Source organism: Lutjanus erythropterus, chromosome 23, assembly GCF_056507025.1.
Source record: "Lutjanus erythropterus isolate fLutEry1 chromosome 23, fLutEry1.hap2, whole genome shotgun sequence".
Classification (NCBI taxonomy): domain Eukaryota; kingdom Metazoa; phylum Chordata; class Actinopteri; order Lutjaniformes; family Lutjanidae; genus Lutjanus; species Lutjanus erythropterus.
Genome location: NC_139339.1, coordinates 28111636 through 28128578, shown reverse-complemented (window position 1 = coordinate 28128578; position 16943 = coordinate 28111636). Strand labels below are relative to the sequence as shown.

Here is a 16943-nt window from a genome sequence, read left to right as displayed (position 1 = left end):
GATGAAATATCAATTTACACATTTTTATTTGGTTAAATTCTTAACAGAAATTAATTGATTAATGATTAATCATTAACATCCTTACTCCAAATGTGTTCTGCTGCAGCGTTTTGTTTCTATGTCTTTTTTTTATTGTCCAGTTTGTGATCAGATCACCTGATTGGCTTCTTAAATGCAGACAAAAGGTTTGGATATTAATTCAAATTGTACTCAGTACTCAACTAGGATTTTAAAAGTAATAAATAGATTACACCTTGTAATGCATACCTAAGTGCTAGTAAAAGTACAGAAAATAATAAATAATAAATCTAGAATCTACTCAAGTAAAAAAAAAAACTATATAATTACAGTAATTGTAATGACTTACTTCCACCCCCGGTTTTAAGACATCTAATCAATACTGCTAAATGTTCAGTTCACCCTAACACAGAGACAGTCATCACCAGCTCAGCTCTATTTTTTGGTCTCTTTAAGACTTGACATCCTGCAAAACTCTGCTCTCATCAGCAGCAGCAGCTGTTTCAGCAGAATAAACTGTATTAAGCTGTAATAAACTCACTGCACACTACCAGCTCAGCACCATACATGCTTATGTTGTCCTGTGTTTGCTGGATCTGTAAACAGAGCCTGATGATATATTGGTCATTTTCACGACTGATCAATTTTGTTTGGTCTAAAAATGTCAGAAAAATATTGATCAGTGTTACTCAGAGCCCAAGACAATGTCCTCAAATGTTGTTTTGTCCACAACTCAATAAGTTTTATTGTTAAACTGCAAAATATCCTGCCTCAATTACAGATCTTTGTGAGTGTTGTGTATATATATTCTGTATAAAGGATATCAGCCAATATATTGATGGCGGAATTTGTCTTTTACCCCCCTAATCAGCATCATCCAAAAATGATGGGTTTGTCATTTCATTAATACAATTCCATTTGTACACAAAGAGAAATGTGAAAAACAACAGTTTATGGTTCTGGGGAGAGTTCAATCCTGAGATGATTTCTTACAATTAAACAAAAGTATATTCATTGGCTCAGCTATAGTTGCCAGTAGGCTGCACAATTCATTGCAAAATTATCAAAACTGCAATATGACCAAGTGCAATGTCCAAATTGCTGAACCAGAACCAAATAGCTATTTTTTGAAAAGGCAACAGAGACGTCCTGACCTAAAACCCTTCCACAGGTGAAAGGAAACAAGTCTGGTACAGACCCCGACAAACATCACATCATCATGATAATCTTTTTTTTTTCTCAGTAAAAAGATTGTACTGCAAAACTGATCATTTCCACAAATTGTATCACATATTACAATTGCAATTTCAGTCAAAATAATCTCAATATGACTTTTTTTCCATATTGTGCAGCCGTAGTTGCCAGATGTGGCTGATGACCTCTGAACGTAGGTGTGTGGTCTGTGTGCAGGTAACCTGAAGACGCTGTGCACTAGGGGTGGGGGAAATTTCCGATTCTTAGATGCATTGCGATTCGGACGTGGACGAATCTGAATCGATTCACAAACGTCCAAATTTCGATTATTTAAATCTGTTAATTAAAGTGATACAGAAGCTTCTAAATAATGTGGAACTAAGAAGCGCGGTACGCGTCATCGCCGGGACACTTTGGGACGCTTACCTGGAGCGACACGCGCACAGCGGAAAACAAACATGGCCGACCGGCAGCCACCTCGCCATGAGGTCCGAACAGCTCCTTCTAATTTAAAAGCAGCCGTGTGGAAACACTTCGGCTTCTACAACGTCGACGGCGGAAGCGAACTGGACAAGAGCCACGTTATATGTAAGTTGTGTCGAGCTAAAATAAAATACTTTGGCAACACAACAAACATGAGAAGCCGTAACTCGATTCCACCCGACGGAGGAGTCGGGGAGACGGCAGGCTGCTGTTGCTGCGGCTACTAGTGGCTACTGTTGGTACTTTCCAGTTTGCACATATTTCCAATAGTTTAATAAAATATAATCGAAATGAATTCTTATTACAAATGCGCTGTTTTTAAAAATTGCAAGTGACGAATGCTTATTCAGTGAGACAAAAAGAAATGTGTTTGTGAAAAAGTGCATCAATATACATAAAGATGCATCAATAATCGTTTTATAATCGAATCGTAGCCCCTGAATCGTAATCGTAATCGAATCGGCAGGTGCCCAAAGATTCCCACCCCTACTGTGCACAATCACTGCACCAACCAGACTTTTGTTCAAGGCAAAATACCATAACTTCCCCTAAAATTACAAACTGCGCTGTTCACATTTCTATTCGTGTACAAAACTGGATACACATTAATTAATGAGCTTTAGAGTGTTGGTAGGTGTATTTTTGAACTTTGGACAGGGCCGGCTGGCTGTTTTCCACTGCTTTTAGGTTTTATGCTAAGCTAAGCCAGCCACATCCCAATTCTTCTGATTTTCAAGGGCACTATATACCGAATACATTTAGACACTCAAATGAAGTGGCAGACAGTAAATATAGTGCACTGTGCAGTTCATGTCACTCTTGGACAGACAGTGAATCAGGGTATTTATTCCTTTAACGTACCAGCCAAACTAACTCGTGATAACTTCTGGAGGTGATGCCTGAGAAAAGGGGAGGGAAAAGAGAAACAGATGAATAGAAAACAGAGAGGAGGCGGGGGGAGGAGTTCCAGTGGGTGAGGAAATCAGAGAGGAGGGGAGGGGGGAGACAGTGGAGGGGCCTGGGACCGGGTGGGAGAAAGTGTGTCACTTCTCAAATTAGACTGAGGAATTTGTGTATGAAGTTCACAGGAGGATTGGTTTCACTGCGGGCGGCTGCAAGTCATGTGTCTCTCAGGATAAAACGCTGGACAGAGTCATCATCAGTGGATTGAAGACACAACCAATCAATATAAAAATCAGTGCTTTTCTGCAAAAAGTATTCTGAAAATGTGTTTCTGCAAATATAGCACAGATGTTTGATCAGCTGGGTGTAGCTTCATTATAGTGATCCAGTGGTCAGATAATATCTATATATAGAAACAACATTAAAATCACATGGAAATGATTAAGGCAAAACTACTGCGACAAAAAGGGAGAGTTAAAAGGCTCAGGTGATCAAATTATTACTGAGTGTGGTGCTCTGCAGCACAGAGATGGAAGAAAGACTGGATGATGCAGGAGAAAAGCCAAAAACAGCAGCTGATAGTAAATACAACAATTCTGGTCATTACCAAGACTATTTGAGCAACAGAGATAATATTACACACAAAATAATATAATAAAATGAGGAAAACATTAGTTGATTAGTGGAGCAACAGGAGATTAATGACTAATCATTCTCCTTGTGTCATCTTCTCAGATGTGAGGATTTGCTGCTTTTCTTTGTCTTAAGCGATAGTAAATTTAATATCAGTTGGAATGCACAAACAAAAATGAGTGTACCCACACTGTGCGTCAGTCCAGCATGGCCTTACTTGCTCTCTGTCTCTCATTACAAGCAAAATAAATACATATCATGTACCCTGTAGGCTGACTGATATGACAGTTTATACTGTGAGACAATATAATGTGTCCACCTTTCCCTGTCGGAGAGTTTTTCATGTCATTTACACATGTATGTATTCCTGTGGTTGTATTAGACCATTTTGCACAATATTTCAGATCAAATATGGCAGTGTGTCATTTCTAGGACTGTTACAAGTGCCTTGATTTGTCACGTATTTATTTCACTGTAGGGATGTAACAATATCCAATACAGGAATATCACAAGTCCTGATACTTTCCACCAAGTTGATGCCAAAATTATGGAAAAAAAATTGCAAAAACCAGGATGCAAACAGTGTGATCAAACTTTTTAGACGAAAAGAGGAAACACTTCAAACTTAGCGTGAGTAGAATGAGTTTCAATCCATGTTAACATTACAGTAACAATATATTCAAAGTAATATCCTTGTTATCCTTGTCCTGATATACATATTACCATTATTTAGGGCTGCAACTAATGATTATTTTCACAGTCGATTAATCGGTCAATTATTTTCTCGGTTCATAGTTGTTTGATCATCATTTTTCACCCTTTTCTGACATTTTAAAAGCCTTCACAAAGCCTTAGATGACGTCCTCAAACGTCTGTTGATTATCAAAATAGTTATATATAGCAATTCATTTAATAATTGATTGAATACAAAATTAAGCATTAATTGTCGCAGTTCTACCATTATTTTGTTTAAGACAGCTGGCACAGTTGAGCAGCAAACTATATTCTACAACACTTGCAATGGCTGAAGGCTGCCGTGTTTCAGGCTCATGTAACCATAGATCACATCAGGTTACCATCCTGACTCCTGACCGTTCAGTCTGTCATCCACAGGGCTGCCCCCAGTGGTTGACTAAAACATTATTCAGTAGTCACAGGAACCAAAAAAACCAACAACTCAGGTTCTATTCTAGGGTGTCCCTCACCGTTAGGCCTGGGGACTGCTGCAACACAGATCTTTTCTCCTGTAACACTGATGCACTGCTGCTAAATGTGCCGTAGCTGCCGTTAGCTTGTTAGCTCTAGGGCTGCAACTAATGATTATTTTCATTATCCAATACTCAGACATTTTTTTCCAATTAATCAATTAGTTTTTTGGTTCACAGAATGTAAGAAAATATGTTAAAAAATGTTGATCATTTGTTCCAAAAGCCCAAGGTTACATTCTCAAATGCCTTGTTTTGTGCACAGCCAAAAGATATTTTCAACTCAAGAAAAGAGAAAATATTGACATTATGAAACTGAAGAAGTTGAATAATTTTGAAGAGAATTTTGATACTTTTTAATTAAAAAATGACTCTAAATGATTAATCGATTATCAAAATAGTAATACCTACTGATTAGCCACAAACTAAGGCTGCACAATTAATCGCAATCACAATTAAAACTCAATATGGCCGAGTGCCATTTTCACATCACAGAACCAAATTGTCATGGGAAAAATGTGTAAGAAAACAGAGATCACCTGGCCTAAATGTCGTTCTAGAAAAATGTTTGTTTGCTTCAGACCTCAATAAATGTCACATCACATCATGATTTTAATCTTTTTTTTCAGTGAACATGAATATTGTACTGCAAAACTGATCGCAAACAGCACAAACAGCCAAAAACATCCCCACTTTTACATGTATCAATATACATATATCAAGACAGAAGATTTAATGTTTTATCATTCATTCCCTCCAGGAAGTTGCAATGTTGTGATTGCAACAATTCGCACAACTTAAGCCAATCCCATTGAATTCTGTGTGACCTTGCAATTTTCTCCAAACTCCAACACTTTTCTGGAAATTTGACCAATCATCACTGCTTCCCTTTAGTTTCACCAATCACAGCAGGCCCCTGCGTAAGCATCATACACATTTTATTATTCACTATTTTGCATTTATGTTTTTTTTTTTGTCATAAGTTCTGAAAAGAACACATTTGTTGTTGTAATTGACATTTATCGACGCTCTGTGCACTTTTATTTTATCATTTTGTGCTGTTTTTGGTTTATTTATATTTTTTGTAATTCTGAGCCTTTTTGTTTAGGTTAGTTAGAACACTCAGAACAGGGAGTGCTTTCTCCCTGGAACAAGTTGCCTTTGATTTCTAATGAATTATACAAAATAAATCGCAACTTTCTTTTGCAATTTTCTCTTGGTCCCACAGTTTCTTTGCAAAAACTCCCTAAAAGCACTGCAACTTGCATCACAGTTTCTTAGACAAGCTGCAATGAAATCAGGCATTTTAGGCTGCAACAATCTCAAAAAAGGCCCGCAAAATCCTGGAGGGACTGATCACTCATACTGCCCACCATATGCACAAAGACTATTTGTATTCATGACAGGAACTGAAAAAATTAAGGCCATATGTTGTAACTAAAAGAAAGAAAGAAATAATCTCACTCTAAGTAAGTCATGCACAGAAGTTGGCAGAGTCAGAACCTGCTCAGACACACAGTCTAACATGTACAGTACCTAGCACCAGTGAAGCATCTCAGCTGACAGACAGACTGGCAGCAGGGGAATCACTGGAATTTTCCATTTTGCAGTTTGGCCATCTAATGTTTCACACAACACTGCGATTACAGGACATAAACACTCACACACACAGGCATGCTCACAGACACAAACACACACAGTGATAGGAATATACAGAGTAGAGCTTAGAATGGGATAGACGAGAATAGACCAGCAAAACAAACCTCTGAGTTTCCAGACTTTCAGACTTTCTGACGGTCATTTCAGTCTTCAGTCAATCACTCATTTACCTGGATAACAAACACTCAAAGGTTTACTGTACAGTCCTTCTGTTTATTTGTTAAAGGCAAAATGTGTCTTTAAACGTTTACATGAACGACTGTGGTGAGGCAGAGACATCCTGTCCTACACATCAGATTCTACAGACTTTAAAAAAAAACATCTTCATTTGGTACAGATTCCTGCAAAAAATACCACACCATAGTCATTTTAACATGTTTTTCCATCAAAATAAGAATAATGACGTAAAAATGATCACACTCAGTCAGCATGCGTGAACTGAGGACACTAACTGTGGAAGTTTTGAAAGTGAAATTCTTTCTTATTCTTGTTTGATATATGACTTCAGCAGTCCGGGGTCTCTGTTGTCATATTTTGTGCTTCTTAATGCACCACAAAATTTAAAAGGGAGACAGGTCTGGACTGCAGGTAGGTCAGTCTACTACCTGAACTCTTTTACTACAAAGACACAACTGAAATCACTGAAATAAGCAGGGACGTCTCTGAAAAAGAGGTCGTCTGGATGGCAGCATATGTCGCTCCAAAATCTGTTAAGTGTCCTTTATAAAATCATGTCAAATTTTAATGCAGTCCTGCCAGAGGGGTCAAAGGTCATGGGCATTCAATGTTGGTTGCAAGTAATTTCCCTGTCGATTTAATTTAGTCTAGTCGACTAGTCTAACACTAAGAAAACACTCCGAAAGCTGTTCAAATTTTGCAGAATTGATTAATTTATAATGTTAAACAGTCTGAAAAAAAAAACCTGTGTATTAAGAGTCATTTGAAGCCAATAATCACAGTCTATAATCGCCAAATCATACTTTAAATGCCGCTGAAATGAGCTACTTTACACTGTGCAATACAAGTCTTATACATTAATGTACAAGACATAACAACAACTCACTAAATGCGTCACCTTTTCTGACCACAGAGGATGACAGTGTCTGCGGATAAAGGATACAGAGCTGATGTTAGCTGCTGGCCTGCCACACAGTGTGGCTAACATTACCAGTGCTAGTAGCAAAAACAGCAGCAGCAGCAGCTCCGCTGTCTGTTTATGTTCTTAATGTGGGCACGTTTCTCCAGTCGAGTGAATATATATCAGCTTATTCTGTCAGTTTACATTCAACATTATTTACACTTTCTAGATTAAAACACTGCCAAACCACGCTAGTTTTACAAGCTGTCATGTGTCTGATTTTGCTGATATAAACATCCGGTGTTGCCTAGGCGATCAGGGCATATGCACTGGGCGAGATGGGGCTGCTGTCTGACAGTGCGGACAGCTGCATAAAATCTTAGAGGCAACAGATAACTTGCACTGTGCATGAATGAAACACTGATAAATATTTTAAACGTATTTCTGGTGCCGACTAGCGAGGGCGGGGACATTTAATTGTATAGTCAACTAATCACGCGCACCCCTAGTTTTCAACCTTGCTCCTTACATGCAGAGATTTCTCTGAATTCTCTAAATCTGTTAATGATACTATGGATTATACATGGTGAAATCCCTAAATTCCTTGTAATTGTGTATTGTGAAATGTTCTCAAACTGTTGGACTCTTTGCCCACACAATTTTTCACAAAGTGGTGAAACTTGCCCCATCTTTATTTGTGAACTACTGAGTCTTTGTGAAAATTGTGAAATGATCAAAAAACACCTGTGATACCTGTGATATTATCATCATTGTGTATGAAAGAGGCGTCCTCAGTGTTTTGTTGCCTCTGTCCCAACTTTTTTAGAATGTGCTGCAGGCATCAAATTCAGAATGAGTGTATATTTACAAAAAAAATAAAAAATAAAATTGTTTCATCCAATGTTTATCCTGTCTGGTCCAGTCTTCCTCCATCTTATACTATGCAATTTACGTTACAGATAGTGTCAGTAGCATTTGTCCGAGCTGTTTGTTAACGCACCAGAAAGGTAGCTGTTGGTTATGTCTCATGGTAAAGCGTCCTAAGCACAGCAAAATATGAGAAAATAAAAAATGCCAAATCTTGAAGATGTTGCAGTCTGAACTCTGAGGTTTTAAATGTAGAATAACCTCCACCCATCTTCCAGAGAACAGACATTTTTCATTGTGGTAGCAATGTAAATTCATGATTCATCTTTCCATCCAACTATTTTTATGTGAATTATGAGGGCTGCAACAATTATTTTCATGGTCAATTAATCTGTCGATTATTTTCTTGAGTAATCAATTAGTTATTTGGTCTATAAAAATGCCAGGAAATAATGAAAAATGACGATCATGATTTCCCGCCGTCACCATCTCCTGTCCTGGTGGGGCCGCCGTTGCCGCTGCCACCACTTCCTGTCCCAGTGGGGCCACTGCAGCTATCTCCTGTTCCGGCTGGGCCGCAGCCACTTCTGTTAGAGTTTGGGCTTTGTCTCTCCCTTTCCTTGTGTTTCATATTTCCCCTCCCCCTAGTGTGTCATGTTTGTCTCTGTCTGTGTTGCTGGGCGTGGACTCTCGGTTCCCTCCTCCTGCCTCTGTTGCTGGGCGTGGACTCTCGGTTCCCTCCTCCTGCCTCTGTTGCTGGGCGTGACTCTTGGTTCCCTCCTCCTGCTCATCCATCTGATCCTCCACAGCTGCTTTCCTGCTCACCTGCACTCAATCCACTATCAAGCCACTACAGTATATACCCTGGCTCAGACTTCCAGACTCTGCCAGATCGTTCAGTCTCCTATGTGGTACAGACATCTAGGCTCTAGCCTGCTAAAGGTTTTCTAAGTGTGTTTTTTGGATGTTTTTTTCTGGACCTCCATAACTCCTTTTCCCTGTGCTTCAGATCCTCTATGCCAGCTCTGCCAGAACCAGCCTTGTCTCAGTCCTCTGCCACCAGCTCCATTGCCTGCCCTGCTTAGTCCTCTGCAGCCTGAATCTTGTTTGTCTCAGCCAAGCCTTCGGACTGCCATTAAGAAGGAATACATAATAAACTGTCTAAACCTCTCTCTGTCTCCAGGCTGTGCTCGTTTTTGGGTCCAATATTGAATGGTTACAACAAATATGACGTCCTCAAATGTCTTGTTTTGCCCACAACCGGAAGATATTCAATTTACTGTCATAAAGGAGTTACTAGTACACTTACTACTGATGGATAGTTAGCTTGAGTGGGAGGCTGCTGGAGTTCAGTCATACAGTATAGCAGCATCAGTTACCATGACCGTTGTCTCCAACTGAATTTCATCCTCACCTCAATCAAACAACAGGTTACAGCTGACACAGCCTGCTGCTTCAATCAAACGCGTATACAAGTCTGGATTGTCTGACCACTGTGTTAATTATTAGATTGTTCAGTACTCTCAGTGGATTTTTTGCAGCCAGGAGAAATATCCTTCAGCAAAAGGTATGACAGTAGGAGTTAATGCTCATTTTACATGGTATCAGTCTAATTAAAGTGACTGATATATACAGCATCAAAATACTCCTGACTTTTGTTGTAGATAATGAACAACAAATATCCTTATACTATGCTAAGAAGTGTGATATACAGGACAGTGTAGATATCTAATGGTGATCAGATCATGACTCTTGGCTGGTTGACAGCAGAATTCTAATACATTTTTATGATTTGCAGGCCTTCCAGCTGCAGATGAAGGCAGAGTGTTAATGTGGAGAATCAGCTCACACACAGCTACAGTAGAAACAGTGTCTTTTTCCTGCCCACTCCACCAAACTGTTCACTGTTTTCTGCCCTGACACTTAACCACCCACAGGCTGCGCAGGTTACAAGTCAAGCTGCACATCAAACGCTGCCCCTGCAGCACTACACTGTTCTGTGGAAACTGCAAATCACTAGACCATGTTTGATTTAGGGCTGCAAGACTAGTGCTAGAATGATAACTCACTTATTATGCTCAGTGTTATCACACTTATCATGATCAGGATAAAAATTATCCACAAACTCAACAGTGACTTGAATCTTGATGAAACGACAGCCCCAACTTCACTTTGACACTTCCTTTTTAGAATCTTAAATGTGGGGCGCTCTCACATGATGTAAAATTCACGGCAAAATTCAATGTCAGAAGACAAATGATATACAACAGGGCTTCAACTAACAATTATTTTCACTGTCAATCAAGCTGTCGATTATATTCTCGATTGATCTATTAGTTGTTTGGGAAACAGCAGTCAACCTTTTCCACCATTTCGTGACATCTTTCTGACATTTTATCAACCAAAGTCCAAGATGACGTCTTTAATTGTCTTGTGAAGTTGTGTGTACTGTGCTGTCAGGCCATTTTGGTGAAGATTAAGTACACAAAGAGAAGTTGTAGCAGCTTATTACGAAGAAAGGAATGGCTGTGTTTTTCTTTGTCTTTGGATTAATTTGCTGATGCATTCATCTTGTTTACACCCGCCAGGACTTATTGGACAGCGGCTGGCTGTGGTCTACAGCTGCACTCTGTGCATTCATTTCAGTTTTACATGGACTTACATGGAATTTTACAGACAGTTTCCAAAGTTGCTGTGGTCATTAGTGGATGATGTTGAGGACAGCGAGTCCCTCACTGATGACGACGGCGCATCCAAAAAAAGGGGGTAAGCATCAGCAAACACCTTGAACTCTGCATCATGGCGGTTCTTTAGATGTTTACTTGTATCGAGCAGCTACTTTTCGTGACGTGGCATCGGGTGTTGGGTATCAGAGTAGTTTTATGAGTACAAGTACGAGTATGTGACGATAGTATTGGATCGATATCCAATGCTGGTATCAGTATCGGTGCAGAGCCATGTAGTTTCTGTCATAACATGATCATGGCAAGAATTGAGAAAAGCCACAACACAGATTTCATAGGGTCAATGGTCCCTATTTTGATAATCGATCAATTGGTTTGAGTAATTATTTAATAGAAGAAGTCAAAATTCTAATTTTAGCCTCTTAAATGTGAATATTTTCATGTTTCTGTATTCCTCTCTGATAGTAAACTGAATATTTTTGGTAAAAAGTAGTAAAAGTAGCAGTAGTAAAGTAAAACAAGACATTTAAGGATGTCATCTGGGCTTTGACAAATACTGATTGACATTTTTCATTTTCTTATGCGTGTCATTTTCTTTTTCTGACATTTTAAAACAAACAAATATTATCCAATTTTAATCGACTATGAAAATTACTGTTGGCTGCAGATGTACTAATGTAGTAGAGTTTTAAAAAAAGATTCAGACAATGTACAATTTTGGAATACTGTATTTTCAACAATAACGTAAGAAATTCATCTGTGACATTCTTCACTTTTGAAATTACATTTTCAATTGAAAAACATCATATTTGCAGTTAATTCGGGCACATTTCAAATGAAATAACAATTAAAAAAAAATAAACATTTGTGTCTTGCTGTTGACTGTCATACATATTTTTTTCAAAATAAAGCGACACTGGAAGGGGAGGGTCTTCCCCTCTCTAAAGTGCATTCACATTTTAATCAACAGATGTCGCTGGTAAGCTCTTTAACTAGGGCCACAACTAACGACTAATAGTCGATTAATCAGTCGATAACAGTGATGAACAGTGGTGAACAGTATTTCCCAAAGTCCAAGATGACGTCCTCAAATGTGTTGTTGTGTCCACAACTTAAAGATATTCAATTTACTATCAGAGAGGAATAAAGAAAACAGAAAATATTCAGATTTAAGAAGCTGGAATCAGAGAATTTTGTCTTTTTTTCACAGAGAATTACTCAAGCCAATTAATCGATTATCAAAATAGTGTGTGATTAATTTAGTTATTGATTAATAATTGATTAATTGTTGCAGGGGGCAGCACGGTGGTGCAGTGGTTAGAACTGCTGCCTCACAGCAAGAAGTTTCTAACTGAGCTGCCTCACTTCTTCCCACTGGGCCACTGGGTTTGGAATACACTGGGGCAAACCATGCAATGAATAAATTTTCAAAGACTACAGAATTGATCTGATACAAAACATGGCAGACCTAAATAGAAACAAACAGTGGGACAGGCAGCAGCTTGGTGCTTCACCTAAAAAGCAGCTGTGGTAAAAAGAGCAGCAGTACTGTCCATTTTTTCCTCCTGCGATGATGATGGGACACCCATGTGATCAGCTGTTACACATATTTACACATTGACCAGAGAACTGCAGCAATACAACAAGACCTGAGCAAACCTGATGAGGATTAATCTAATTTCAACTCAGCCTGACTGAGAACCCAGGTCAAGTCTTTCTACAGACTTGAACTTTTCCAAAATTTAAATTCCTGCTATCCTTCCACTGAAACCCAACAGTGAGACACAGAGTGGATTTTGTTCAAAAGAGACTAACTTTAGAATATATCTACTTGATTTAATTAACTCAAACTGTTAAAGCCTGTAGTCTTGCAAGCTTCAGATGAACTCTGGAATGTATTTCTGCATGGAACAAGGACTGTGGATTAGGTTTGGATGATAAAATAATAGTGATCCTGTATCAGGACCAGTCACTACTTCAACAGCAAAAAGAACATGTTCAGTAGGAACCAAAAAGCTTGAGAGAGTGTCACAGACAGGGTAGGGAAGTCAGAGAGTACCGAGAGACTGAGACGAACTAACACATTGTTAGCTTTGCTCTTTTGAGGGATTTGTTGACAATAAGAAAACATATAGAATCACTCAAGCTTTATCCGTTAATCCTCTAAGCTTGTCAGAGCAGCCTAACACAGAAGCATAGAGTGGAACTACTCCCCAGAGATCAAAACTGCAGAGTCAGATATCACTTACACATATTATCCCTTGTACAGAAACTGCATGCAAATACAACTTTTAACAAATGAGTAAAACCTGCAGCATTGATTACACTTTGGCAGTAAGGAATGTGCACCGCCAGCTGCCAAAACTGCATTTACCCTTATGACTTACAGAAGCAAATCATTCAGACTACAGTGAAGTGCAGCAGCAGAGAGGGGGAGAGAAGAAGCACACTAACACCATCATCAACTAGAAGAGGTCACTCAGTAGAGTGCAGCAGAGGGTGAAGCACCTACTGCAATGCCACCATAACTGCAGGATGCAATCAGCAGGGATTTGCAGAGTTTTGTGTAACTTCACCCAATAATTAATGTGATGATAAGGCTTAACTTTTCCATTTAAACACTGTTTTTTTTTTTTTAAGAACATTTTGTTATTTACATAGGATATTTTGCTATTTATTCAGGACATTTTGTTATCATTTTAACCATGTTATTTATTTAGAATTTTATGTCATTCATTTAGAATATTTATTTGTTTAATATTAATTTATTTTGAACATTTTGTTATTTATTTAGAAGTGACTGTTATTTATACAGGATATTTAATTATTTATTCAACAGATTATTTTTATTTAGAACATTATTATTTAATAAGAACATTTTGTTATTTATTTGGGATATTTTCTATTTATTTAGAACAGTTTGGTAGTTATTCAGAATATTATTATTTAATAAGAATATTTTGTTATTTATTTAGGATATTGAATTATTTATTTAGAACATTTTGCTATTTATTTAGGATATTTTATTGTTTATCTTGTTATTTTTTTAGAACATTAGAAACAACGATTTTTGGAGAAACTCACAAAAGCTGAAATTCTGAATAACTGACACTTGATGTTACTGTTCATAGGTCTGAGTCTGCATGTCCAGGTGGAAATTGTGTCTGTTCAGAAGGTTCATGTTTTGGCATTGAGCTGATCAGATCACCCTAAGTAACTGAATTAAATTCAGTTAAGTATAACCACTATCATGTTCAATTTCTCACATTTATAACAAACCATATTTCATGAAAATGGGTTCAGAATGAAGCTTATTACAGTCAATTTTGAAGTGAGGTATCTCTCATTTGTTTTTCTAGCAGACTTGGAATGCTCCTTGAGCAACTGCACATGCATAGCAGCAACACACAGCAGTATTTATCTATTTCATATCCTACCTAACACTGGTGAATCATAACATATCAGGTACAGATTTCATTGCAGATGCTCCAGTTTAAGATGAGACGAAAGTTTTCTATGGACGTCAGTTTTTGAGACATGACAAAGGCCAAAATGTGACTAAGTCAGCCATGTTTTTAGCCTAGTAGCTATTGATGACTTGTGACCTCTACTGGCTGGTTAAGAAGAGTGAGGAGTCAGCAGTTAGTATAATTTATATATAGGTTTTATATGAGTTTTTTGAGATTTTTCAAAAATTGCAAATCACTGCAACTACAAGAGATGCTTAAGCATACAGTCGGAAATGTGCACAAGAACTATGGCTTATGGGTCCAGTAGTAGGGCAGCGCAATTAATCACAGTTGTAACAAAATCACAATACGGCCAAGTGCAATATCCAAATCACAGAACCAGAACCAAATTGCAATTTTTTGAAAAAGGAAAAATGTGTGAGTAAACAGCATCATAATGAAGTATTGCAGTACTGCAGAAATGACCTGGCCTAAAAATGGCCTGTAAATTCTAGTGGAAAACATTTCCACTAATTGTATCACAGATTGCAATTTCAGTCAAAATAATTGCAATATGACTTATTAAAACCAAATTGTGCAGTCCTATCCAGTAGTATGAAAGATTAGAGCTCCAGCGTGGAGGAGACAATAATCCATGCAGCAGCAAAGCAGGAGGACGACATCAACATATGATCAGCTAGGTTCTCTTCAGCTTCATCCAGCCACTGACTTCAGCCAACACACAGCATCTCTGAAAGCACTGTTATGCAACATGCAACACAGGTGGAGATGTGATTTGCCACCATACACACACACACACACACACACACGCACGCGCACACACACACACACACACACACACACACACACACACACACACACACACACAGCTGTTTGACTGACAGATTAAACACAAGGTACAACTTGAGAGATCAAAGCTTCTGTAATAACATAATTATGTCACAATATATAGGCTAACCATATATAGAATTATAAAGCAACAATATTGCCAATAATTACAGTAATGTGTGTTAATGAAAAATAACCACTTATAAAAACATAATACTGTTAGAAATGTGTCACAAAGGCCTCAGTGAATGTAGGAACATTAAACCAATCATTTAACCACTAAAGGTTCAGTGTGAGGCCTCTACAAACCAAAACGCGTGCACACAACACTGTGACTGTTTTTGTGTGTGAGAAAGACACAGAGACAGACAGAGTGGCCGTGTGTAACGAAAGAAGACACCAACAACACACAGCGGCCACATGCGTCTCGCCATCGAGGCGCGTCACGCATCGATTTCCACACCGTCTCCTCCCGCTAGAACACTTCTTCTGCCGTGCTCAGTCACACACAGCGAAGGAAACACCTATCTCGAACGATTCTAGTCATTACTTTGAAAATTTAATGTCCCTTTGTTGGAAAACACACTGTGTAAACCTGCGCGTGCACGTGTAATTAAATTAAATTACAAAAAGACGTTCAGTTAACAAGCCTGTAGGCAGTATCAATTAAGTTACAATACAATTTCAATAAAAGTAATTATTTTTCAGGGCTTATATTGATGCCGACAGCCACACTACTCCTTCTATCAGAGTTGACATACAGCCATATTCAGTGAGCCATGCAGATTTGGTGAGGGAGGCGAGGGAACCTTAAATTGCTAGAAAATTAAATGGGATTTGGCGTGACGCTCTGCCCGTGGTGGAGAACCGCACGTACAGTGGCACAACCTGACCTGGTACTGGTTCTGTGCAGTAACCATGGCTACCGTTGATGTAGCAAAGATTAACATCAGTCATGCACGAGATCGTTAGTGTTAGAACTGCACGACCTCCGTGGGTTTGCAGCTCTCGCGGTGTGACGTTAAAGAATGGATGAGAGCACGTATGGAGTGGCTGGTGAAACGCGTTGGGCTGGGATTTCATCGTGTACTAATAATGTCAGTTGATATTATCGGGTAACATTAGCTGCCAGTGAGGGCTCGGCACCAGTTCCAATGTTCTGTCTTACCTGGCTTCCCCCGCGGAGCGAACCCGACCTCTGCTAGCTTATTTCTTCCTCCGAACACCGACAGCAGCCTGAGGTCTGTGGGCGACTGAAAATGTTTCCCGAAGGAGAGCTGTCTCCGTCCGGCTGTCAAAGACGAAATGTCGGTAATGCCTCCCTCCTCCCAGCAGCAGCGGCTCCACTGAACATTCGCTCGGCCCGTAAAGCAGTGACGGTAGGGGGAGACTGCTGCTAATAAATACTGCTTGTAAACAGAGCCCAGTGCAGACAGCTGCTCTCGCGAGAACGCGGAGCATTCTCCCGTTAAACAGCATGGAAATGGCTGTGATGCCAAAATTCCCCAAAGCCAGAGGTTTGACAACTAATGCTTTACTGTATAGAGGACCACAGGAATTCCATTAATTAATTAATGCAACGAAAGTAAGGCATTAGTAAATTTGTTGACAAAATAATTTATTAATTATACAAAAACAGACAAAACAATCAAAAACGATGCTATTATTGTATATTCACCAAGTGTGAAACTTACTCAATTGTTTGTGTTTTTTTCATATAACTAAGTAGAAGTGTAATAATAATATTATAATAACAATAATATATGTGTGTTTGTGTGTGCGCATATTTAAGCTTTCTGAAATTATTCCAAGGCGTCCAAGGGGTCCTTGGCTGAAAAAAAACAAAAAACAAAACAAAAACAAAAAATTTCTTTTTTCCTTGATTAAGTTTCCTGTACTTAATCAAGGAAAATAAAAAGTT

The 16943-nt window shown here is 38.7% G+C and overlaps 1 protein-coding gene across 1 annotated transcript in view; it reads right to left on the bottom strand.

Moving 5' to 3' along the window:
• The window catches only part of ache (acetylcholinesterase (Yt blood group)), a 51027-nt gene extending 34615 nt beyond the window's left edge, over positions 1-16412 (bottom strand). The window contains exon 1 of the mRNA XM_084711859.1: positions 16191-16412. The gene's annotated coding sequence lies outside the window, so the exon portion shown is untranslated. The remainder of the gene's footprint in view (positions 1-16190) is intronic.
• Positions 16413-16943: the final 531 nt, after the last annotated feature.